Source organism: Sarcophilus harrisii, chromosome 5 (genome assembly GCF_902635505.1).
Source record: "Sarcophilus harrisii chromosome 5, mSarHar1.11, whole genome shotgun sequence".
Lineage (NCBI taxonomy): Eukaryota > Metazoa > Chordata > Mammalia > Dasyuromorphia > Dasyuridae > Sarcophilus > Sarcophilus harrisii.
In genome coordinates, this window is record NC_045430.1 from 148611024 (window position 1) to 148635465 (window position 24442).

General features: G+C 35.6%; 1 protein-coding gene and 1 long non-coding RNA gene across 4 annotated transcripts in view; one reads left to right on the top strand and one right to left on the bottom strand.

The window, feature by feature from the left end:
• Positions 1-21215, bottom strand: part of LOC116419338 — a 93019-nt gene extending 71804 nt beyond the window's left edge. For both annotated transcript variants that reach the window (XR_004229619.1, XR_004229618.1), the window contains exons 1-2: positions 20051-21215; positions 13002-13100 (exon numbers count right to left, since the gene is read on the bottom strand). This is a non-coding gene — a long non-coding RNA (uncharacterized LOC116419338). The remainder of the gene's footprint in view (positions 1-13001; positions 13101-20050) is intronic.
• Positions 1-24442, top strand: part of LHFPL3 (LHFPL tetraspan subfamily member 3) — a 686319-nt gene that overhangs the window by 459667 nt on the left and 202210 nt on the right. The gene's annotated exons all lie outside the window — the stretch shown is intronic.

Here is a 24442-nt window from a genome sequence, read left to right on the forward strand (position 1 = left end):
AGGAAGAGAATGGATAGAATATCCCAGGGAGAGAAAGGAAACCCAAGAGGAACATCTCAGGTCTCTGTGCTATGAATAGTGAGGTTAAAGGAAAGGGTAGCCTGGGAGCTCTAGTTCTAAGTAATCCTATTAGCCTCCAAGTTAGCCATTTATTTCTAACAAGTACTAATGGAAAATAAGCCCTCTGAAGGCAGTCTCCTCAAGCTCATCACAGTGCCTTATATATAGAAGATATTTGACAGATTTTGAATTTCAATTTCAATTTATCTTGGTCATGAGAAAAGAAGCACAGAGACATAGATTCATTCATTTATTAAACCCCTAGACTGTATTTTAAGCACCACATGGGTCTCTATTGTTAAAGGTTAATTCCCCTGGGCTAAATGAGATTTAATATTTTATGTTAAATTACATGCCAATACCTTCTAGCTCAGAGGAGACTTCCCCCCATTTTCATTCCAGTCCTAGATTTTTGGACTAGATATGCTCATCACTAGAATTCTAATTTCAGTAGATTTGGAAAAGTGAGAAAGAGCCACTTAGACAGTGAATATAGCTCCATTACCATTTTTTAACCCAATATCCCTAAAAATTGGATTTGACAAGAGCAAATCAGAATACCACCCACCCCAATCAAAATAGATTCCAAACAATCTGTGATTATTCCCTTCTGTATTGTGACTTTCCCCATTGGGTTTCCATATATTGTGGATCCACATAAGAGATAGGAATTTGGGGAGAGTTTTGCAGAAGCTGTAGATGACATGTGAAAGCCAACAGACCTCACAGAAAAAGTTTAGAAACCTAGAAATGCATAATATATATATATATATATATTATTGTATAAGATCAACATATTTTACCTTTTAATACCGTAATAATTCAGACTTCTCTAGTACGAAGAAAGTCCAAAAAACTTTACGTGGATTTCCTAGATTTCAGGGGCATCACACCACCCCTCCCAACCCACATGTATTGTTTAAAAAAAATGTAGGTCTATGAGAAAAGGAAAAAAAAATACACTGAAAAGGCTAAAAATATATTACAAATAATTGTAATTTAAATTTTCCACCATTATTTTAAATTTTCTTGAAGTTGATTTAATTGAAAATCTCTAAACCTCCCCGACATTTTATTGTTTTCAAAGTGATGAGACATACCAAAACAGTAAATATTAATGAGACACAGAAGCAATTTCATGCATATTTTTTGGTGTCTACGTTGCCAGTCTATGGCCTTGTCTTTTTCTTTCTTTTAAGATCTGTCCTAATTTCAGGTTTCTGAACTGAAGATAATTTTAATGGTTGCCCCAGCATGTGTAAGCTAAGAAGTACAAGATTGCCTTCTTTTAAATGGGTTATTTTTATCTTGCCAGGTAATACTGTTTCACCCTTTCAAGCATGTTGCTTTTGTTTCAGTGCAAATCTATTATTTCTAACCTTTGCAGTTGCTACAGCCACTTTTAATGACTATTTCTAAATTTCTCCAACAAAATCCTACGCTAATGCCTTGCTCAGCACAGTGGAGAACACTGGCTTCTTGAAGAATGTGCTACTGTTTCTTTCTGTATCTACAGCAAAAGAAACACGAGATGTGCAAATTTAGAGACATCTCCACTCCAAATGTTCCTATGGACTATTTGTGCCCGACCCATAGTAGAGCCTTCCAAGCTTACATCTGTCTGATCAGGCACAGTTGGGCTCTGACGTTGGAGTGTCATTTTGGTCTTCTGCAAGAACAAAGAACAACAATCAGTTCCTACATAGTCTCTGTAGGTGGTATAAAATAAAAAGATTTTCCATACAATCCCAGTTACAGATTACAGCGCTGATTATCCAAGAATTAGCCCAGCTCATTTGAGGGAGGCTTGTCACTAGGAGTTTGACCACCTGCTGATGAATTTTGTTTTGGCCATTACTTGGGGAGCCCTCATTAATGCAAGGGATGGTGAAGGAGGGGGTTAGAATGAGTATTCAAATTGATGAAAACAATCCTTGAAGTATTGGAGAAGTGGTTATTAACTTCTAATAATGATGACAATAGCGAGCATTTATATAGTACTTTAATTTGTAAAACACTTTATTTCTCTTATTTTATTTGAAACTCACCACAACCTTGGGCACTAGATGCTATAATTGTCCTCATTGTACAGAAGAGGAAACAGGCATAGATTTACACTGGCCACTTAACTAACAAGTGTCTGTGACAGGATTTAAAATCAGGTCTCTGACTTCAAATCAAGTTCTCTAGAATGCAAGATCCTTGAGGGAAGAAGCTGTTTTCACTTTTATTTATATCTCCACTACTTGGTATAACATCTGGTACACAGTAAGTGTTTAATAAATACTAATTTATTGACTGGCTGCTACAATATTATGGATTTAAAACAAATAAAAATGGGATTTCTAAACTGCATATAGGTATCTCTATAGATATATATCAAGTTAGAAAACTATATGTTAACATTACTTATGTTTTGTTGCATTTTTATGTTGTTAAATATTTCTTATTGTTTTCTTGTTAGGCCATTTCATTCATGCCCAACTCCATGGACCCATTTGGGGTTTTCTTGGCACAAATACCAAAGTAGTTTGCATTCCCTTCTCCAGTTCATTTTACAGTTGAGGAAACTGAGGCAAATATTTTTAATAATTTAATAATTCTTTATTTTAACCTCACATGGGAGCCATTCAAGAGAAGTGCATACCATATATTTGGTACTTCTGCACTACAGTACCTATTTGTTACCAATATATCATTTATAAGAGTTCTCTCCAGCACCTAACCTACTTACACAAAGCATCTAATCTTATTTTTATGTTGTTTTCTACATATCCCATAGTAGTTTATCTGCTGAGTACTTTCGAACACTATGCTTAGTGTATATGACCTGCTACTTCTGCCTTCATATCTTTGTATCATTTACCCCCCATGGAAGTTAATCAGTTGATCAATCAATAAACATTTATTGAGTGAAATATACTTCTTTCTCACCTCAGTCTTACATAATCCTTAGGTTTTTCAAAGTTTGCATTTAGTTTTTAATAAACACTCCTTGAAATTACTTTGAATTGATTCAAACCTGTGAGCATGTTGCATTTCTTCCTAGTAAAACATAAGCTCCTTGAGGGAAGAGATGGTTTCATTTTTGTTTTTCTATCCCTAGGTCCTTGCAAAGTATTTTGCCCATAATAAGCATCCATCAAATTGAATTTAATATGGAAAGGTCAGAAATATTCTTGGTTCTAATTTTAGTGATCTCCTTGTGATTCTGTTTTGAAACCATTTCCTCCCCAAAAAGCCATATGATCAGCAAGCTATGCAGAATTGGTCCTGCCAAAATGATGGAGATATTCAGTGTCAATCATCAGATCTGGCCTCAGAGCAAGTATACAAATTTAAGCTGAACAGAAAGTGAAATTTCAGCAGGGGGCAAAATGCTTCAAACCCCACATGAAAGAAAAAGATGATTTTGAAAAATTCTGAACAGTTTTTTTAAATATCTGTTTTATGTCAAGTCATCGTTTTTTCCCCTTTTGATATCAAGGAACACTTTGGAAATGAAATGATGACTAACACTTTCTCTTTTTTCATTTGATGTAAGTGCCCTTCATTTTGTAACAGGGCACTGTATTCGTGTCCTTGACACTTGGCAAAGAAGACACAAACTCAATTCCAAATAAAATACTGCATAGCTCTAAAAACGTCATCATGTTTTGAAGATCCAAGGAATCTGAATACTGTTCTGCTACTACCTGTTTCTGTGCCTATGGACAAATCACTTCTGAGGCTCACTGAATGAGTCTCAGTCTCCTTATCTGTAAAATGTAATTGGAGGGCTAGCTGTCTAAGGTGTCTATCTGGTCCCACATTTTATTTGTTTATCACTGGTCCTACATTCTATGACTGTAGGCTGGCATTGGTTGGGAATTTCTCCTTTAGAAAATGAATGGATGCTTAATTACAGGGTAAGGCTCAAATACCCAGCTTTTAGGACAGGCAGAGGTGAATAAGGTTTAAGTAATATAGATAAGCTGCCCTAAGACAGTTTGAAGCATAAGGTTTCATAGTGTAGCCCATAGAGAAAGAAAAGTGATGTAGGTAACACTGAAACCGTGTTTTATCTGGGATTGCCATTAATTGGCAACCATTTATTTAGTACATGATGCTGAGGATATAAAGAAAAATTGAAAAAAGACCCTGTCCTCATGGAGCTCCAATTCTACTGCAGAAGTTGTTAATTTGGATAAAAAAAAAATGTCTTTATATAAATATAACTGGTTTCCTGTGTAATCCTGTGTAATTTGTTTTATGCATTTTAAAAACAATATTCTTAAAAGAGGCCCACAGGCTTCCCTAGACTGCCAAAGAGGTCCATAACCCCCCAAAGTGTGTGAAATGAGGGAGAAAATAGGTACCTAAATATGTGAAACATAAAATAATCTTATAAAAAAAAGTTCTAGTATATGGAGAGGACTGAGAAAGACTTTCTGGTTTTGAGCTAAACACCAAAGAAAGTCATAGATTTTTAAGGCATGAGATAAGAAGAAAGATCATTCTAGACATGGGGGACAGTTTATATAAAGGCAGAGAGAAAGGAAAGGGAACATCATAAGCAGGGGTTTGCCAAAGTCATCTCAAACTGGCCCCCTGAAAGGTGGTTGTTAAATTCTTATTGTGATCATGTGCAGCATGGAAATCAACAAAAGTTACAAATCAGGACTTGATTTATTATTATTTTCTTGATTGTTTAAACTTAATAAAATAATGGTAATATATCCATAATAAAGATTAAACTTAAAAGTGTATCGTGCATATATTTTCCTTTTGTGAGCTAGTTGTTAACTATTTATCTGCACACTCTTGGTTGTATGTGAAGAACAATGGGTCCCATATGGCTGGATGGTACAGTGAATGGGGGAGATTCTATCTGTATGGCCACCTTCCACAGTTGGAGAACAAAGGTTCTCCTCCATAAGTAAATGACTGATTTTATGAGTCCTTCTGGCCAAAAACATTCCCCCTTGATGTTCAAACTTACGGCAAGGAACATCCAAAACTTGGCTTGTTTTAAGCTCTTTAATACCCATTCTCTTTGATACTATCCTATACCCCAAAGCTTTATACCTTGGTGAAAAGAGTGTTCAGAATTTGTGCTGGCTTATATAAAATCTAGGGCAGCTAAGTGTCACAGTGGATAGGGCACATTGGACTTGAAATCAGAAAGATGGCTTATGATTTCAAATCCAGCCTCATTTACTTGCTATGGGAATCTGGACAAGTCATGTAACCCTGCTTGCCTCAGTTTCCTCATCTGTAAAATGAGCTATTCCAGTATCTCTGCCAAGAGGATTTCAAATGGGATCACAAAGAATTGGACACAATTGAAATTATAGAAAAACAGCACATAGAATTTTAAGAACTCAGTCTCCTCATTACACAATGAGGCATCAGAATAGAACTTTAGAGGAGAATTTAGACAACTGTGGGATGCAAAATAAAGTTTTCTTAGATTATGTGGACCAGATTTGTTGAGTGTATGTCATGTGTTAATTTATTTTTCTAATTGCTTTATTTTAAACTTATAATTATAGAACATTGGAGAAATATTCTTAAGAGATTAAAGAACATTTTTCTGCTGATTCTTTGATCATGAGATCTAAGAGCAAAGATACAAAATTAAGCAAAAGGGTCGGGGGTGGGAGGGAACAAAAAGCCCTTGAAGCCCCATGGAAGGGAAATTGTCTATATTCCTGACATTACTGTTGCTGAGCTCTGTCCTTGTGGAGGGTCTACCAATTGATTCTCTAAAAACACAGTATTTACCTATTTTCTTGCTTGTATTACTTGCTATACTGTTTTTGTCATCTCGGTGCCTGACTTCATAATGGAGAACAATCAACCTGCCCTCAGCCAACATTACTCATCTGCCTTATTAACTTGATGGTGTCACATCTGCTATTGTGACTAGAATAATGTGCAGTTTAAATACTAAAAACTACAATATGATGCATTCAGAAAGTCTGATGCATAAATCAGCTGTTCAAACCCAAAGGAGCGAGTATGACCATGTTGCCAAGGGACCCAGAGGACAGAGTTGTAGAGGGCAGGGCACGGAAGGGTTATGGAGCTAAATATCAGTTATACAAACACATGTTCTAACAGAGTCACTTGAGAGACTGTCACTGAAAAAAAAAAAGCCTCAGAGAGGTCAATAAATACCCTTTGAAACAGCGAACAGGTATTGCCAGATGCAGAAACTCAAAATGGTAGTGAAAGAAGGTTCAGTTTGAAGCATTTATGGGTTATTGTAGGTTGGGATAAAACAACAACAACAACAACAAAAATTCCTTCCAGCCCCAGAAGTCACAGTACAAAATTCTGGAGAAGGGAAGCTATTGAGCGGACAAGAAGTCATGAAATCATCAGATCCATACTGGCCCTGTTGAACTGATGGAGAATTCAGCATTGTCTGTATATCAGTGAGTCATCCACCATTAATTAAATATAACCTGCATGCTGGACACTGGGCTGGGCACTAGGAATAAAAAAGACTGTGACCTTCAGGAGCTTACATTCTAATGGAGGAAACATATACAGATATATAAAAACACATACAAGACAAATACAAACTTTGAGGAGTGAGAGGCACTAGTAACTGCAGGAGACCAGGGAAGGTTTCATTCAGAAAAGGGCACCCAAACAGTGGTTCCCAGAGGTGGAGTTAAGGAGGGAGGATCTCTTGTAGTGAGCATTTAGATTCCAGTGGAGCACATAGTGAAGTTGCAGAAGAGGAGATAAAAAGAATAGTTGGTTTAGGATGTTGGGCTCATTGAAAAGAGAAGAGTTTGCAATCACACTCACTTGAAAATCTCAGAGTCATAAATAACTAAAGCTCGAATGTACTGTTTGAACTGACTTATTCTTGAGGAAATAATTGTCCAAAACTTTGTTTAGCCAACAATGTTGTGCTCAAATCTTGCTTTTCTGGGCTTCCTTAAGAAGGGGTATTTGTCCAATGGCCACCAAATGAATATTGTGCGTTGGACCTCTTGGTTTCCTCTAGAATCATACTGGAAATTATTGTATTCAAAAGTAGCCCTTTGACCACTTGCCATCTTGTTCTGTTCCTACCTCCCAGAACATTCCTGAAATCATCATTCATAATAACAGTAGCTGACATTTATAGAGTACTTTAGATTTTTGCAAGTCACAATATATACATTATCTCATTTGATCTTTACAAGATATGGCTTTGTCTTAAAACAAATAGATAGATCTCTTTCCCCTCCCTCTTCTACCTCTTCTATTCCCTCCCTTTCTGTCTGTCTCTGTCTCTCTATCTCTTTCCCACTCCCCTCTCAATAAAAATGTAAGTTTTTCCTTCCAAGTTCATAGGCCCTCAGGTTAAGAATCCCTGATATAGAAGAATTTTACAGATGAGAAAACAGAAGTTCAGAAAGATTAGGTAATTTGTCCAGAGTCACATTGAGAATTTAAGATGAGATTTCAACCCTAGCCAAGTTCATTGTATTTTCCTCTGTACCATGCTGTCTGCAGTTTGGTTTTTACTCTAACATTTTTGAGAAATATGACCAAAAATAATCATCAGATATTAAAGTTGCCCATTGGAAGAACGATGTGCTCAAAATAAGAAAACTGTATCTACTTTATAAAAGGGCATTCGAAATTTCCAGTGGGCTGATAAGTATGTAGCCTAAGATAAGCTTCTTTAAACTCTATGGACATATGCCAAGAAAGAAAATAGAGATTCAAATGGTTTTTTTTCATATATCAAGAGCCATTTTCTCCTTCATAAGTCATACTTTAGGTCTTATATGCCTGTTGCATTAGCACAATTCATTCTTCTATGAATATTAAGTCAGGAACATCTCCCAATAATAAATTTCCTTGCCCATTCATCATGATGCAGGAGATGCTATTCTCAGGGAGTACCAAGAAGGGTTAAGTTCATTTTTTTTCTCTGAGTGCTAGCAGTTTCCTATAATACATAGGAAAAGAGCAATAAAAAACTAGAACTTCAGACATAGGGGACTTCCTCAATATGGAATCACACTCATTATCTTTGAGCCAGATTGTCAGAGCTTTTGTTCTAAATGTATTTTCTTTAGTTCAGAAACATTTTTCCAAGTGTTTCTTCTAGAACCATAATATATGATCCTTTTTTAGGGTGACCAAAATCATAAAATCACAGGGTTAGAAAGTTGAAAGATAATTCAGGAACCATCTAGTTTAACATAGTAAGACATCCAATAAGTGGTCAGTTATCCTCTGTTAAAGATGGTCCCAGAATGTCAACCCATTCTTGAAGACATCCATTCTAAGTACAGGTCTATGGTTAGGAACTATTTTTTCTGATATCATTGCTACTTCTCTTCCCACCTCCCAGTTTCTATCTATTGTTCCAGTCTTCCAAGTCTAATTGTTCTTGTATATGACAGCCCTTCAGATACCTAAAGATAGTTCTCATGCCCTCCCTGAATCTTCTTTTCTACTTAAAATATTCCAGTTTTCTTCTATTGATCCTTACATATCATGAACTTGAGAGTTTTTGTTATCCTGCTTTGCACTCTCTCAGAAACTTTCCAACTAAGTATGATACAAATGTAGTTTCTTCACTCCACCAGCACCCTCTCTTCATAATTATGGGATAGGTGGGGTAGAGGAGTCATCAAAGTTCAGTGACACAAAACAAAGGAAAAGAAAATAGTTCTTTAAGAGCAGAAGAAAGAGAGGATGGAGTCAAGATAGCTAAGAAAAAGCAGAGACTCCCCTGAGTATTCCCCAGAACCCTTCTAAACACCCTCAAATAATGCCAGAAAGCAATTCTTGGAGGACAAGAACCCACCAAAGTTCAGGATGAAATAATTTTCCAGCCAAAGACAACTTAGAAAGGTCTGTCACACCAGAGTGAGAATAGAGCACAGCCCAGCACAGAACATGCCAGCCCAGCCCCAGCCCCAGTAAACCAGGTACAGGCCTTGAGAACCATTGAATCTGCAGTAGCAGCAACAACTTCCAGAGCTCAGCCCAAGATGCTAAGTAGAATCAAACAGCTGATGAAAAGGAGATTATAGGGATCTCTTTGCTAGCACTGAGACAGGACTCTATCACTTTACCTATATCCAGATCCAAGTCAAGGACCCAGGTAGCAGCCCCAGACCAAAAAGAAGCACCAGCACACAAAAGCTTGTGACCACAGTGGAACAGAGACCCTGATCACAGTTTCAGGGCAGAAAGGAGTGCTTGTGGTTGCTCACAGATCACAACACAGGTGAAGAAAGTAATAAACTCACCTCTCCTTATGTCATAACAACTTGGAAGGACTGAAAATTTGCAGGTGCCTAGAAGTACCTCTGAAAATAGCTACACAAGACCTCTGAAGTATGGGACAATATGCTCTCCATCTTGGAAGCAGAGACCTACTTTAACAAAGAATTAAAAGTCAAGAAATAGGCTGTGAAAATTAGCAAATAACAGAAAAAAAAATCTCACCATAGAAAGTTACTATGGTGACAAGGAAGATCAAAGCACATATTCAGAAGGACATAATAATGCCTAAACTCTTACATCCAAAGTCTCCCAGAAAAATATGAATTGGTCTCAGGCCATAGAAGAGCTCAAAAAGGATTTTAAAAATCAAGTAAGTGAGGCAGAGGAAAAATTGGGAAGAGAAATGAGAGTCATGGCAGAAAAGAATGAAAAAAGAGTCAACAGCTTAGTAAAGAAGACAAATACATGCCACACCAAAATGCTATGGGAAAATAACATCTTAAAAACACACTAGGCTGAATGGCACAAAAAAATACAAAAAGTCCTTTAAAAAGCACAATTGGTCAAATGGAAAAACAAAGGCACAAAATTCACTGAATAAAAAACTCTTTAAAAGTAGGATCGATCAAATGGGAAAGAAGATACAAAAATTCAGTGGAGAAAATAATCTTTTTATTAAGTATCTTATGATTTTCATTTTTCTGTTTATCTTTGGTATACTTTTTTTGTCTTATATTCAAAAGTCAAATTCTGTATTCAGCTCTGGTCTTTTCCTTAGGAATGCTTGAAGGACTTCTTTTTCATTGAATATCCACTTCTTCCCCTGCAGGATTAAATTTGATTTTTCTGGATAGCAGATTTTTGGGTTGTAATACTAGCTTTGCCCCCCAAATATCATATTCTAAGCCCCCTGATCCTTTTATGTAGAAGCTGTTAAATCCTGTATTAGTCTAATTGGCTCCACAATATTTGAGTGCTTTTTTTCTAGCTACTTGCAATATTTTCTTCTTGAGTTGAGAGCTGTGACGTTCCTGGAGTTTTCAGTTTGGGGTCTCTTTTGGTATAGAAATCTATCTTACCCTACAGAAAGTAGTAGGAAAAGAGTATAGGAGAAGGGAATAGGTGATAAATGGAGGGCAGGTTGGGGTAAGGAGTAGGCAAAAGCAAAACACTTTTGAAGAGGAACAAGGTAAAAGGAGAAAGAAAATAGAATAAATAGGAGAGAGGTGGGGTTGGAATAGAAGGGAGGGAAATAAAATTAGCAATGGTAACTGTGAAAAAATATGAAGCAATGGAAAATGTCAAACATTTCCAGAGAAAAAGCTATGGAGACTGAACACATTCAAATCATACTATTTTCATTTTTTTGAAATTTGTTTTTTTTTTCTTTTTTTCTTTCTTGTGGGTTTTTCCCTTTTTTTCCTGAATTTTCTTTTACAATATGACTAATATGCAAATGTTTAATATGATTGCACATGTATAACATAGATTGCTTGCTGTCTTTAGAAGGGAGAAGAATAGGGAGAAAGGAGAGGGATTAGAGGAAGGGAGAAAAAATTAACTCAAAATCTTACAAAAATGAATGCTGAAAACTATTTTTACATGTAATTGGAAAAAATAAAATATTGTTAGTGTGGAAAAAACAATTCTGTGGTATTTTGTCATACATATTAAATTGTGTAATGGGACAGAAAAGGAAAATGACAAATATTGGAGGAAATATCGGAAAAATAAGACATTAATGCACTGCTTGATGGAGTTGTGAACTGATTGGATCATTCTGTAGGGCAATTTGAAACTATATCCAAAGGACTATAAAATCACTCATACTCTTTGACCTACTAGTTCTGTATCCCAAAGGAGATTTAAAAAAATAAGAAAAGGACCTATTTGTACAAAAATATTTATAACAGCTCTTTTCTGATTGCAAAGTATTGGAAATTGAGGGGATGCCCATCATTAGGGAATGTCTGAAAAAGTTGTGGTATCTGATTGTGATGCAATACTATTATGCTATAAGAAAGATGAGCAGGATGCTCTCAGAAAAACTGGAAAGACTCCCATGAGCTGATGCAAAATGAAATGTACTGTGTATGTAAAAGGATCAGTTGTGAATTAACTTAGCTATTTTATTCTCAGTAATACAATGATCCAAGACAACTCTGAAAGACTTATGATGAAAAATGCTATCCATATCCAGAAAAAGAACCGATGGTGTCTGAATACAGATTGAATACACTTTTTAAACTTTATTTTTCTTGAGCGTGTTTTTGTCTATGATTTCTTTCAAAACATGACTATTATGGAAATGTTTATGTGACTACACATATATAACCTATATTGAATTGCTTGCATTCTTCATGAAGGGTAAGGGAAGGGAAAAAGGAAGAGAATTTGGAATTCAAAGTTTTAAAAACAAATGTCAACAGTTATTTTTACATATATCTGGAGGAAAATAAAATAATAAATAATTTTTAAAGAGGAGAAGGAAAGTTAAAGTATGTGATGAAACAGACAAGATGTTGAACAGAGTAATCAATCAACAAGAATTCATTAACCACATACTATGTGTCAGGTATTATTCTAAGTACTGTGATACAGAAGGAAGAAGGAAATAATAGAATAATCCCTGCCTGCACTTTTCTTTACTCTTTCAGAAATGTACACTTGAAGAGGAGTGGTCAATCAATCCAACCAATGAACACAGTTAGCTACAGTTAGCAGTTATAAAAATGACTGAAAGTTTCTATCTTTGACATGATGTGAAAGGAAACATAACATCACTCATAGTCAGCTCTGGCTCCTGGACTTCTCCTAGCTGCCCACCTCTGATACACTATTTTCCCTTTCAAACCTCCAAGCTTTGAGTTGAGCAGTACTTACAAACTGAGTTCTATTTCTTTTACTTCTTAAATGCTGAAGCTAACAATAATAGCTAACATTTATCCATTGCTTACTATGTGCTAGGTCTATTTGAAACTCCCAACAATTCTGGGAGGTAGGTGCTATTATTATTCCCATTTTCAGTTGAAAAGAGTAAATGGATTTCCCAAGGTCATACACTAGGAAATACCAGAGGTCAGATCTAAACTCAGATGTTCTTTGCCCAAACCCCATATTCTATTCACTGTGCCATATAGCTATTCTTTCCCCACTATTTAGAAGAATACTGCTGAACTCTCTAGTTCCTGGAATCCCTGGATTCTAAATATGTCTATATATTTGTGGAGCAGTTTAAGTCTAGACTGCATATATGTACCCACTCATTAAATGTTTTATATGCATTTGTTTTATACAGAGAGAGTATACAGTATAAAATATGCAAATATTTACAGTATAAGTATGTAAATGTTTCCATCTGGTCATGTAATATGTTTTATTATTATTATTTATTATTATATTTTATTATTATTATATTTTATTTTTATAAATTATGTATTTATTATTATTGCAATTTTATTATTTTATTTTTGCAATACTATCTTAATAGAGTTTAGAGAAATATAGCTGCTTTGGGGGAAAAAAATGGAGCTTCTCCCAGCTGGGGACTCAAAACTCATTATAATTAGCTAAATGCACATTAACTATATCCAATAGACTAACAAGATAAGTGTAACCACCCAGTGAGAGACAGAGTTAGAATAATAAACCTTGCCTATTCCCTAAGAAACACTGAGAGCCCAGCATTTCCCCGGTATAATACTTACCTGAATAGGTAGAACCAGATAGATCACAGAACTTCACAGAACTGAGTTCCTTTTTAGTGACTAAGGAGCCTATAACCACTGGAGCAATGTTACCTGGTGCTTAAACAAGATAAAGAATGAAAATGGGAATGAGGATAAAGAAAGAGACAGATAGAGACAATGAGACAGAGACAAATATCAAACAAAATGCTTTAGGAAAATGTAAGGCAGCAAAGAATACAAGCAAAGGGTAGGGTAACTAAAATCTGCTCTGACATCATAGGAGGAATTATGTATCTTGCTAATACATGTGTATATATGCATATATATATATATATACACACACACACATATGTGTATGTCTAGTGAGGTATGTGTATATATATACATACATATCAGGAAGATTTATCTTCATGGATTCAAATCTGTCATCAAATACTAACTGTGACTCTGGGAAATTCACTTAACCCAGTTTGCCTCAGTTTACTGACCTGTAAAATGAACTAGAGAAGGAAATGGCAAACCATTCTAGTATCTATTCCAAGAAAATCCCAAATGGAGTCACAAAGTCAGACACAACAAAATAAAACAACAACAAATGCGTGTGTACACACACACACACACTCAAAGATATGTCATATATTTATAAGCCATTCTAAATTGTCTTTCATACTCTCCTTTTTAGTCAACTGACCTGATAGATATTCCCTTTATATATAAAATCATCCAACTCTTGCCTCTGTTCTTTACTCACACTCTGTCATCTGAAATGGTGTCTCTTCTTACTTCTCTTCCCAAAATCCTTTGCTTCAAAGTACAATTCAGATGCTTACAAGATATCTTTCATGATCCCATTAATTATTGAAACTTTTCTTCATGAAAATATTTTGCATGTACTTTTTGCTTACTTATCTATTTAGATATTATATCCTCTAGTATAAGGTAAGTTCCTCAAGGAAAAGAATGATTTTTTTTTGTCCTTATATTTCCAGTACTCAGTGCCTTGAATATATATTGAGCTTAATAGATGTCTGTCATACAGAATTGAATTGCATTGAATCACTAGAAGATTTGCTCCATTAGAAGAAGCTCAGGCTGATAGGTAGATAAGGAACAATCACAAGCTTGAATCTTCTAAAGGGGTCTGTCTCTGAATAATTGGATGAAAGATAAGAACACTTAGCTAAGCACATGAAACAATAAAAATAGAAAATCTTCCAAATAGAAAGAAGGGAAATTACTCTCTCCCCTGATTGGCAAGAGTTAAATGTTGCTAAATCATTGACTGTCTATACCATGGTAAGAACATCTCATTTTTTCCTCACTAAGCATTGTAAATAAACTTAGTGCAAGCAGAAGTAATAAGAAATGAAGCCTGATACAGGAATAAACCTTAAAGGAAGAGAGTGTAGATCTATATTCAGTTGTCTTCCATATTGGAAAGCAAAGAAATTCTTACTTGAGCCTGTAATGTTTTCTTTAATTCACTTGCCCTGCCTACTAGATAAAATTCTAAGAACTCACCCATTATTTATAACTCTGTCAAAAAAGCAGAATAACCCTCATTCATGCACATTCTTTAAAGTACTTTTCCCCCAAGGTGAGGAGTTATTGTTCTCATTCTACATATAAGAAAACTGAAACCAGAGAGGTTCAATAACTTCCCAGAGTCATGCTAGAATTTACAGAACTTACTTACAGAACTAGAACTTACACCCAGGTCTTTGACTGTGTGAAATAATTCATTTGTACCCTTATTCTATTGCCATAAGTATTAATCAGTTTGATATGATTTCATAGAGGTAGAAATTATATTAGGACTTAGAGCTGTGCCCTGCAGATTGTAAATTCACTTGTGTAATCATAGGTAGCTAACTAAAGGACCTCTGTCCTTGTGTTTCCTTGTTATGGTGACCAAGTCCAATATGGTGGAAGTGATACAATTTCATGGAAAATTTCACAATGTATTTTTTATACTTCTGGACCACTATCTCTTATGCAACATGAGCCTGTGACAATCTTATGACTCTTTTATGACCACTTGGTCAGTGGCCCCATGTTTCGCTCAATCCAAATTGCTGGCATATCATTTTTTTGGCTGATACATTATTTTTTGCCCTCAAAACAAGGTCTGTCAACCACAAGGATTCTCTATTTTGTGTAGTCCCTCTAGAACATTCAAGTATCAAATCTGGTATCAAGTCTTATAAAAATAAGGCCCTAGAAGAAAGGGGCATCTCAGATTATGAGAAAGTGCTGGAGTCCATTTAATTGGAGGGAACCATGAACTCTTTAATAAAGTGCCATTGACTTAGAGCTCTGCCTCAGTGGTTTTTCTTGCAGATTGGGCAATTATGATCCGCACATGGCTCCAGATCTAGCAGTGCCCTTTTTATTACACTATAATGTTAATAATAACTACCATCCTCTCAAAAAACCTTGTTTTTGTTTTCCTTACTTCTGCAATACTTCAAAGATCTATAATTTGATCAAAATGAGTTCATACTTCACTGAAGCAGATCACAATCTTCCCATGACTTAGTAAATAATCTTCATAATTTGCCACAGCCTAAAAATTCATCACTTGGTTGATAGCCTTCTGGTAATGAGCTTCTTGGAATGTAGCTGAGCTTGTCCACAAAGAACAGACCTGCAGTTCACATCTGACTGATACTAAAAGCTTATTCAAATGGGAGGAACCTGAAATAGTTTGGACTCAGTTGTCATACACTTCAAGAAGCTCAGCTCTCCTCCATAAGATACTGTAATAGAACTTCAGGGGAAGATGGCTTCTTTGATAAATATTATATTGTAACTCTTGGTTGAACAATCTTAGCTGTTAAATCTAAATTTATGCCAGTTCTGATATGGAAGGATTGAATGAGGGGACAGCAATTTGGAATTGCCATTTAGGTGCCAAGTAAAAATAGTCACTCAAAATGAAATGGCCATGTGTGATTTATAACTTGTGTGAGCAGACTTTGTTGTAATTATCATGGTATGTAAGAGAGGGAAGGCAATTTTATTACCCAGTCAGATATAGCCTATTAGCAAAGGCAGTCCTAAGAAGAATAAGCAACTACCAACATTATATCAACTCTTGAAAGGTGATAAAATATCCCTTCCACCAACTCCAAAAAAAATAAATAAATAAATAAAAAGCAAAAACAAACAAAAGAACGAACTTGCCATGGTCCCCAAATGTTACCACCATATCATACTTCCTTTTAAAGTATAAAATGTTACTTGATAGAAGGTATGAGAATATATTTAACCAGACAGTCAATAAATATCAGTCATATATCAGGCATATTTGAAACTTCTTTTTAGCTCAACTGCACATATTAAGAAATAAATATTTCTCTAATCTTTTCCAGATTTAACTTTGAGGAAACTAAATAGAACAAAAGCTAAGGGCTTTTTTGGAGAAATGGATTAATGCTTCTCTAAATAAGAATTTAGCCTCCCAAAGTAATTGATGCCTAAATATAGATTCCCAAAAAGAAGCCTTTCCCTTCTATCCTTGATGGAGGGAAATAATCAAGAAAGGCATTCTTGCTCTGGAATGTTAACTTTGGAACTGCCTTTTAAGATATTATAACACTTTCCAACTAATGATTCCTATAAATGTACACTAAAATTGTCTTGGGGTAGAAAGAGATGCCTGAGTTCATGGGCAAACCACATATGCCATTTTGGACATTGCCCTCTCCAAGTTAGAAGTGGTTTGTATTTAGAATAATGATAAATTTAGTGAAATATTTTAGGCACATTTTGTCTAAAATGCAAAATGCAATATTTTTTTTCTTCTAGGGGGCCAACATATAAATCATTAATACATTATCAGTCATTAACACCATGTTGTGTTGATTTTATTGGAGTAGCTCTAGTAAAGCTGAAAATGAATGGAACACAGGAATAGGAGGTATATTTAAGTCTAAAAGAAGAAGAGTGAAATGTCTAAAAGAGAGAGGACAGTTCTGGAACAAGAATAGGGAGAAGTTAGAATAGAATGGGGGGAACATCATCAAAGTACTAGCTGGAAGGCCCAGGGATATTTAGGTGAGAAAAGGCACCAAAAGAGAAGAAGGATGGTAGAGTATTCAATTTGGAGCTTTAGAACAATGAAATTGATAGATTATCTTTTCTGCCACTATGAATTTAGACAAGTCATGGAATGTCTCTGGGCAGCAGCTTTAACATTCATAAAACAAGGAGGATGTGCTGAATGATTTCCAACTATAACATTCTGTGATCCTAGGAGAAAGAAAATGGAATAGGAGAGAACCCTCTATCAACAAGCATTAGTTAAATGCCTGTTTTTAAATCCTGCCTCAGAAACACAGTAACCATGTGATCCTGAGCAAGCCACTTAATCTTTCTCAGCCTCAGTTTCCTCATCTGTAAAATGGGAATAGATAATAACTCCTACTTTATCGAGTTGTTGTAAAGATAAAATGAGATAACTTATGTAAAGTATTTCACAAATATTCAGATGTTATATAATTGCAAGCTATCATTAGGAGCTGGGGATACAAATGGCAAAAGTGCATTTCAGATATTCTGTATAAATAGAAACATTAAATAAGATAAATAATAATAGATATGCTAGGAAGGAGACAAGAAGAAGAAGAGAAAGAGGTCAAAAAAGGACTTATTACTTTCTAGCACCAAAACAAGGCAAAGATTTAAGTCACACAGAAATGCAGAGGATGAAAGATGCTGATAGATAAATAGATAGATAGATAAATAGATAGATAGATCATCTTTTTGTTAGGAAAAGAATAAAAGGCCAAGAATGACTTCAACCCTGCAACACTGAAAACCATCACTTCTTTTCTACACTAAAAACAAACTCTCACAATTTCCAAGGGACTTCCCAGAATTTTTTTTTCAGGACTAGAGTTTTGCTATACTTAATATTTTTTGAAATAACTGGGACACATTATATTTTATATATATACTGACATTTCACTGCAACTATACTTATCGAGACAAATTTTGACCTATCCCATTCATGCCCTACATTGATCCATCTGCCAGTGAAGAATCTAGGCTTCCTTTTTAAAATTTCCTTTTTGACTTCCTATCATAAGCCATAATGGGACTGAACATGCATCACTAGACAGGATGCTTCCTGACTGTAAAAAAGTCTCAACAGCCCACTTATTCTTACCTTGACTACAAGCACGGCTCCTCCTGCCCAATCTGCTCTTGTCCTTTTCGAATTGAATAAACACCACGATAATCAAGTCTCAAGTGAATTAGCTGGGCAGATGTCAATAATACAATAAAACTCCTCTTTCCTTAGCCACAGTTTTACAAAGACTGTAGAGAAGTATTGTAAATAATGGGAAAGTATAAATGGATTTTGGTTAACAATTTAATATCAGTAAGGTACATTATAAGTACTGGGAGAAATGGCCAATACTGACTTCCCTCATTTCAAATAAATCAATAGAGCCTTCTCAAGGGGCATTTTATTCTAAATTCCTTCCCAGCATTTTTCTTGAATTATTACAGTAATAATAGCTCATATTTATATATTGCCTTAAAATTGACAGAGTAGTATTGTCACAACAACCCTATGAGTTAAATAGTGCAAATATTAATTTATGCATGAGGTAACTTAAGTTCAGAGACAGGATTTAAATATAAATCTTGATTCTATCTTTCTTTCTACTACAACTGACTATTACATCTTTTCTGAAAGATAATGATAAATTATGTTCTTGCCCATGATGGAAGAGGGGAGGGGGGAATGTTTCATTCTCATTAACTTCTGGAATAAGGTTATCTATCTGCTTGATTGCTAGAAGAAAGTTGTTACTGTTTGTTATATTATTATTCAGTCATGTACAACTTTTCATGACCCACTGAGGGTTTTCTTGGCAAAGATTCTGGAGTGATTTACCATTTCCTTCCCCAGCCTATTTTGTAGATGAGAAAACTGAAGCAAGCAGACTTAAGTGAGTTGGCCAGGATCACACAGCTAGTAAGTGTCTGAGGTTAAACTTGAACTCAGGAAGATGAGTGTTTCTGATTCCATTCCGGCACTCTAGCCAAGAGGTCACTTAGCTGAAACGCCTCATTTTTAGGGTTCCAGTGATTAGCACATTAGCACATCAGCTCCATTTAACCACTTAAAATTGGATTCATTTTTACAAAGAGATTTTTTACTTCAAAGATACAGTATGAACAAAATTACAAACATTTCCCCCAATCCCCTGGGGACATAATTCCCTTACATTTACTGCATCATTCTCTGAGGATGATTGGCTTTATGGTCTAATACTCAATTCCCTCATAACATTAGTCCTAGAAAATTCAAATCCAAAATCTGGTATAATACCCAAGTCTTTGTTCCATAGGGTTTGCCGGTGGATTGGCTGCAACCTCTGGCCTGGATCCCTGATCCCTGGGGGTTTAGCTCCCAGGTCAGAGACTTTACTCTCTGGACCTAGAATGGTTGGAAAGAAAGGCCAAAAAACCAGGCCTGACTCTCTGGACCAAATGGCCTAATGGGGGAAAAAAGAACACATCTCTCAGGACTGTTCCCCTTAGCATGCTGAGAGTGAAGGAGTGGTTCATCCTCACATGTAAGTGCAGGCCACCTGAGTTGTTTAGTTAAATTCTTTTAAAGATTTTTGACTCTTCTACTACACAGTCCTTGGAAAAGGCTGCTCCCACCCATATGGCAGAGCAGCACAGTATGTCCACAACTTTTCCCATCTCCTAGAAGCAGGTCCCCTAGTATTTTCCACACAATTGATACTATTTTAGGTAGTTTAAACATGATCCAATCACCCATTACATATATGCTTTATAGAGCTGAAGTTTACCATTTAATGATGTCAGAAGAACTATAAATTAACCATATCACATGGCAACGCATTAATGAGCTATAAATTAAATATTAGAAAATAGATGACTAAAAACAAATGCCATGGAGAGTTGGGGCTGGTGAGGAACCTGATCCTAAAAGTTAGAGCCACTATGTAAGGAATTCCACTCCCTCTTCCTTTCACAGAAGAAAAGACTAAGTTTCAGAGAATCTCTTAGTAATTTACCTGAAGCCACATGGATAGCAGATTAGAGATGAAATCTGAACTCCGGGTATCTGGCTTTAGATTCAGTAATCTTGTCATCAGGCCAGATGCTGTTGTTCTACAGGCAAAAACAAGACTGTTCTAAAATCTGTTCTAAACACAACAAATGCTACATGTTCTACTAGTAACCGAGGAAGTTAAGGATTGTGGCACAAAGTCTAACAATCAATGTGGTCACTGCAACAAACCTGTCAAAATGCACATGCTTTCCAGTACATTCTGTGTATGATCTCAAGACCAAACCTTTGTTGAAGCTAAGAAAATGCAGATTTCAATGAACTAAGAGATATACTCCTTGCCTCCACTCTTTTAAAAAATGTCTCTCTTACACCCTCCAGCACCAAAAATGTGTTGTCTATTTTAAATTTAATTCAGTCTTGCCATTTCACCCAGTATTTCAGAGCTAATCATTAAGAGCTATAAAATAACACATTTTCTTTTCACCTTCCCCAGCTCCTCAGGCAATATAAAATAAGTTATTTCTAAAATTTCAAAACCATCTGCTGACTTTCCCCCCATTTCCTCCACACACACACACCCAACTTTTTTTTTTCATTTTAATATAAGCAAACATGATTTTGGGAAATAGTGGTGTCTAAATCTAACCATAAGTTACCCTTAACCCTTTGGAATCTTGATTTCTTAAAAGGTTAGAATGCTGACTAATCCCACACCCAGCCACTGGCTACTGGCTAATCTGGAAATGAAGGGAATCAACAGCTATAGGTCATTCCATGTAAAGTATAAATGAAGAGTTCTCTTTTTCTGAAAGGAGAAAGGAACTGTGACTGATTCACAAGGGTCTTTTAAAGAATAAATAAAGCTCTTTTTCCAGAGCCAGGGAAAATTCCTACTTCTGTCCTACAAAAGGTATTTTCTTATTACAAATATAAACATCAAAAATCCTGGCATTTCATAGTAGCATTTTGTTTATTCATGAGCAACATCCTTAATATGAATTCCAAATACAGCAAAATCTTCTTCCACTATTGTACTCAATTCATTCTTTCTCTCTTGCTGCTGAGATGAAAATGAAATCTGATTTTTAAAATTTAAAGGGAAAACTGCAAAACTGTGCTGAAGGTGTAGCATGTAGACTAGGCCCTTGCACACACTGTTGCTTAGCTATTAAGGTAGCTGTGGATGCAGATACTTAGATAAATAGATAAAATGTGAGAGACGCTTCTATGGATCTGCAATCTCATTGATTTAAGTACCACCTGCAACAAAATGATTCACAATCTGTCTGTGCCTTAGAATATGGTAGGTCTAAGAAGAGTTGGACAAGACCAGTTGATAATTATTAGCTAATTATTAGATAGCCAAACATTAAAAAGTCTATTAATCAATCATCAACTAATTATCAGCTGACAGCACATTAAAATTGATCCTGTCAGTTGATTAGTTAATTAAGCATCCACTCCTTCATACACTGTTCTATGTCTTGCCCCTCTACTTGGACTACCACCTCACCTCTTCACTGACAGCCTAGAATCTGTCTCTGGATCACTTAACTCTGGTTATTTTGTTGTGGTCCAGTCAACCACATCATTTCCTAGTTGTAACATGCCACATGTCTTTACCTTTTCTTCTCCCCTTATGTATTATTTTCTTTTGTTAGAATGCTAGCTTCTTGAAGGCAAGGATTATCTTGCTTGAATATATTTGTATGCCCAGCAAGTCATACGTGTCTGGAATGTTATAAGGGTTTAATACATGGTTTATCTATCCATCCATCTATCCATATATCTATCTAACCATCTATTTATTTATCTGTCCATTTATTCATCCATCTACCCATCCATCTATCTGTCCATCCACCTATCTTTCTATCCATTCAGATATCTATCCACTATCAATTTACCCATTCACCTATCTATCTATCTATATCCTTCTTTAATAAGGAGTCCTCCTAAATTACCTGACAGCCTTCTAGATTATTTGACATTATATGGATTCCTACACAATGGAAAGAATAATCACTAATATATATTATAATGATGTTAAAATCAAATAGAAATGGGAGCCACTAGACCATACATAGGGCAGTTAGGTGCATAATGGTTAGAGCAATGGTCTTGAAGTCAGCAGGACCTGAGTTCAAATCCAGCTTCAGACACTGATTAGTGATGTGATCCTGGGCAAGTCATTTAACTTTGCTTCAATTAAGATTTGCTTCAATTTCTCCATCTGTAAAATGAGCTGGAAAAGGAAACAGCAGATATTGCAGTGTCTTTGTCAACAAAACCTCAAATGGGGTTATGAAGAGTCAGACACAATTGAACAACTCAACAACAAACCATATATGGGGATCTTTGTGGACCACATATTGACTTTGATTTTCAATGTAATATTATCTATATTTTACTGATTTTTATTTGTTTGGTTAAATATTTCCCAATTACATTTTAATCTGGTTCAGGCAGCACTTGGGAAGTGTTTTGGGTTGTATGAAGCCTACAAGCTGCTAATTTGATACCACTGATTTATTACATACTCATTGAGTATTTATATGAAACATGAAGAAATCAGTTTCTTTTTTTTCTCATAGAAAATAAAACAAAAAAATGAAAGAAGTTAGCACCATAACCGCCACATAGTAGGCACTTAATAAATCAATTCTGCAATTTTCTATAGCAAATTACTATCACAAAACATTGTGGTCACAATTTTGTGAGAGAGTGGTACGAGGATTAATTTTTCTTTTTCTATAAATGAAAAAATAGCTTTAGAGCAGTTCATATGACTTACCTAAGAAACAGAGAGTGTTCTCAGTAGAATGAGAAAGCAAACCCTCATCTCTTAATTCTACTGAGCATTCTTTCTATATAGCAGACCAAATCATAGTCTGTCTCTTTGATCAGCTATAAAGAAAGCATTATTTCTTTTCCATCTGACTGCTGCCCCCCTGGGCAATATGACTCATTTCATTTCTCAGCTGCTTGCTTTGCACAAGGATGATGAAGTCATTTTACTGGAGAGTTGACTTGCAGACCTTCAGGACTGGATGATGTAAATATTCCTCAAAAGAGAACAACAGAGTATTTTTAGTAGGACACTTTCTGTATTTTTTTCCGCATGTGCCATCTCTGTAAAAGTTGTGTTTCTTGAGAAAACTGAAATCACAGAGACTACACCTTCCCAAAATACTCTGACTCCCAAGTTCTTTTAGAGATTTGAACATGATTCTGTTGTTTTGAGTGTTTGAGGAGAATGAAAACAGGAAATTGTCAGTCACTTGAAACATCTCAGCTCAGTTAATAATAGAGATTTTTTTTTCTCTATGCAATATATTTGATTGACAGACTGTTTCATGGACAGATTTTTAAGACACTGAAAGGCGAACTGACATCTGAGGGAATAGCCTTTCAATTTCTTTTGTAAAGCAAGAGAAGATAGTGGCTGCTCGTGCTTGAAGGATTTCTATTTGCTGAAAACTGGCTCAGAATGGTTGATCAAATCTTTGGAATACATACCTAAGAAAACATTGTCTTGGGAAAATATATTCTTTTAAATGTTTGAGCTTTAATATATAGGGGGAGGGAGAAATTTATAGATGATTATAATGGCTAGCCTTTATACAAGTTCTTTAAGTTTTGAAAAGCCCTTTGTATATATTATCTGATCTGATTTTCACAATTCTGGGGGGTAGTTGCTTTTACCCCATTTTACAGTTTAAGAAACTGAAGCTGGTAGAGCTTCACAAACATGGTTAATTTGTAAGGCAGGAATTTAATTACACTTTTCTGATTCTTGATCCAGCACTCTCTCTATTTTGCCACCTTGCTGCTAAGAAATCAATTTAATAAGAATATGAAACTCCTACAAACCCTATGCTAGGTGTTAAAGATACACAAACAAATAATAATAATAATAATACCTGTCTTCAAGAAAATTAAATTCTATTGAGTAGAAATAACTTAGACACAGATAAGCAAATCCACCCTCCCTTCTCTCCCTCTAAAAATTGTCCAAAACTGTTTTCTTTAACCAAGCCTGTGAACGAATTGGTGAAGGGAGCTCCTGGCAATTACTTCATTGCCAGCAGCAACTCCAAAATGTATGTCCTTCAAAAGTTGAAGAGACCAGGGAACAACTGAGTGATTTGCAGAGGGATATAAAAAGACCAGGCATCCTCAAACCCTGTTCTGCCTCACTCCAAGCCCCGAGCCACTCCTCTAAGCTGCCTTTCTGAACAGTCACACTGGACACTGGAGCAACACTATTGCTCCACCTAGTTTGATCCAGCTATTGGAGCAGGAACTTTAAAAGACGCTAAAGACACCAGAATGAGAAGGGAAAACATTCCGGACAAAAGCATAGCTGCATGTCGTGAATAGAAAAGCAACAATA